Below are 3,316 nucleotides of genomic sequence, written 5' to 3' on the forward strand. Positions count from 1 at the left end.
GGAAGTGGCTATGGAATTCGTTTTCTCCTCATATTTCAGGAGACAAGATCAGAGAAATCCAGCAGTTTTTAGAAAGTCATTTACCAAACTTGAAACTTTTAGGTGTAAAGAGAAACAAGTGAATTGCCTTTAGGTATGATATTTTTTTAAAAGTAGTATTGCAGAACTACAAAAATCACATAGGAGTTGAGTCTGAAAGGCACCTCCCAAGGTCTGTAGTCCTAGCCCGTGCAGTGCAACGTCAGCTAGAGCAGATTGCTCAGAGCTTTGACCGGTCAAGTTATGAAAATCTCCAATGGTGGATCTCCACAGCCTCTCTGGGCAGCTTGTTCCAGTGTTTGATGACACTCACCATAAAAAAAGAATAATTCTTTTTCTTATGTCTAAGAAGATGGAATTTTCTGTGTTTCAGTTTGTGCCCATTGCCACTTGTCACCAGTTGGTCATCACTGAAAAGAACCTGGCTCTATCCTCTTTATTCAGATAAACTTTGGCCTTTTCAAGCAATTGCTAGGGAAAATTCCATGGGACAGGGTACTGGAAGGTAAAGGGGCCCAAGGTAGTTGGTTTATATTCAAGGACCACTTCTTTCAAGCTCAAGATCAGAGCATCCCAATGGGTAGGATATCAAAAAAGGGAGCCAGGAGACCCACATGTTTAAACAGGGAACTGCTGAGCAAACTCAAGTTGGACTAGATGATCTTTCAAGGCCCCTTCCAACTCCTAGCATTCCATGATTCTGTGAAATCTATGTGTCAATACAGATGGATAAGATCCCACTAAGCCTTCTCTTCTGCAAGCTGAACAATCCCAGTTCTCTCAGCCTCTCCTTATGTATTGAATACTCCAACTGCTTAATCATTTTCGTGACCCTCCTTTGAGCTAATTCCAGTATGTCCATGTCTCTCTTGTACTGGGGAGCTCTGCATTTGCACCCAACACTCCAGGTTTGTCTCACCAGTGCTGAGCAGAGGATAAGCATCATCTCCCTCAATTTGCTGGAAACATTCTTGCTAATGCAGACCACAATGATGATGGCCTTCCTTGCTGCAAAGACACATATTTTCATGTAGTTGTCTCCCAGAACCCCCAGATCCTTCTGTGCAGAGCTGCTTTCCAGCCAATCAGCCCCCAGCCTTTGCTGGTGCTAGACATTATTGCTCTGCAGATGTAAGACTTGCTATTTCCCTTTGCTGAACTTCATAAGGTTCCTTTTGGCCCATTTCTTCAGCCTGTCACGGTCCCTCTGGATGGTAGCACAACCATCAGTGGATCAGCCACTCCTCTCGGTTTTGTATGATCTGCAAATCTGCAAAAAGGAAGAAAGATAAGTGTATACAGTAAGAAATAGTAATGCAATGAGGTTTTCAAGCGAGAAGACTCCACAGGTTTTAGTTAGTAGGCATCTATCTGAGAAATGACCCTTATATTTTCAGAGAGCTGTGAAGGAAATGGTATACAAGCAAAACAAGCAATGCCAAAGTTATGAGGTTACAAACTATCAGATGGGTCCCCTTGGGCTTACATGAGAGTGAAATGTATCTTGGATTTTAGCACATAGGCTTTACATAGTGATTTAAGTAATTAGAGAACCATATGGTTACATATCTGTAGCTGTAGGCACAGCCTGAGGTGTTTTAGAAGCTCTTAAAAATATTTGCCTTCTAGAATGCCAGACATAAGATACTGGATAAATGAGGAGGAAAAAAAGACAAATACACTGGGGAATATGCCTTCCTGAGGAACTCTGATTGAATGGAGTCTTTTCTGTCAACCCTTGCAAAAGTTTCTGCTTGTGCTTACAGAAAGGAGAAGAATTTTAAATAGATCTTACCTGAATTAATTAAAAAACCTGATTGATAGGGTTACTTGGGGAGTGATAGGGCTTCTTATTTTAAAAATGAATTGTGTGGTTTACAGCTTATGCTATGCTGACAAATTATGTAATATTCTATGAGATAGAAAATAATCACTATATAAGAAATAAAATAATTATTGTGTAAGAGACATTGTTAATAAAAAAAAGAAATTAAAAGACCCATGCAATCAGTTCAATATACTTTTACCATTCTAAAATATAATTAATTCTGCCTTATCTTCCTCTTTCCATCTCCATATCAGTCCTCAATTTAACAGGTATATTTTGCATCATTTTCAAGAGGGTTGAAGTGGAAGTGATCAATTAATTGCATAATTAGCAATTTATTCATATTAATAGTCATGTGTTAGAGATCTGTACATCTCTGACAGGTTTAATGAGAACCAGACCTACGAAGCCCTAAGTCTCAGACACTGATACAGCAATGTGCCTTGAGAAGCAAAAAGACTATATGCTCCTTATGCTTATGTGTGCACATGTTAGGAATTTGTTTCACCTGATGAGTAGTTTACAAAACTGGGAGACATGCATGTCCTTTGTCCCTGTCTCTGCTAGACAGTCTCCACTACTTGTCTTTTTGTATATGAGTGCTGCATGAATGAAAATATAAATCAAGCCACTTAACTGTCTTGTCAGAACTGGAGCAGTATGCTAAGCAATAATTGGTTCTGCCCTGAAATAAAAAGCTCTCAACAGGTTTCCACAATTCAAACTCACTAATTGGTCTTGATATCAAGCCAAATGAGCACCAATAATAAAATTTAAGAGGAGTTTGGAGAGTTAGGCTAGAGCTGCAAGACTGAATGCAAAAAGGGGAAATTGCTATTTGAAGGTTTTATTGCTATGAGTTCTGTCTGTGGAACAGTCACCGTAAATTTGGATAGCCCTTGAAATTAGAAATCAGAGCTAACTCAGTGTTTAACTAGTTGCTGTCATACATTCTGCTTTACCTCTTCAGTATCCTTTTTTAGAAGTTATCATATAATAATATTGAAGTGAGGGGTCAAAAGAATGGCTTCTCTTTCCAGTGGCCCTTTTCTGGCAGTTATCAGGATCAGAATCCTTGGAGGAAGATAAAGGAGCTGTGTATTAAATAAAGAAGAACCCTGAGAGGATGTGTTCCTAATCCTAGATTGTGTGACCTTGGTTTAAGATATGAATCCTGACAATTTAGATATTACAAAGAATTTTAGCATTAGTTATTATATTTATATTATTTTCATCATATAAAGATGAAATTTCACTTTGGATCTGTCTAAATACTTAGGATAGTATAAATCATTTGGCAATGAGAACATGGTGCTTTTGTTTACTATTTTTGAAATGGGACATCTTGAAGTTTAATACTGTTTCCTCATTGATACAGGGTAAAGGATGGAAAACAGTATACCTTCCCTAGCTTACCTTTCCTTTGTATACTTTTATTATGCCTCTTTC

At 38.3% G+C, this 3,316-nt stretch overlaps 1 protein-coding gene across 1 annotated transcript in view; it reads left to right on the top strand.

The window, feature by feature from the left end:
- LOC104547694 (steryl-sulfatase-like) overlaps positions 1-3,316 on the top strand; it is a 39,435-nt gene that overhangs the window by 957 nt on the left and 35,162 nt on the right. The gene's annotated exons all lie outside the window — the stretch shown is intronic.

The sequence above is a fragment of the Mesitornis unicolor genome, unplaced genomic scaffold (assembly GCF_000695765.1).
Source record: "Mesitornis unicolor isolate BGI_N332 unplaced genomic scaffold, ASM69576v1 scaffold21711, whole genome shotgun sequence".
NCBI lineage: Eukaryota > Metazoa > Chordata > Aves > Mesitornithiformes > Mesitornithidae > Mesitornis > Mesitornis unicolor.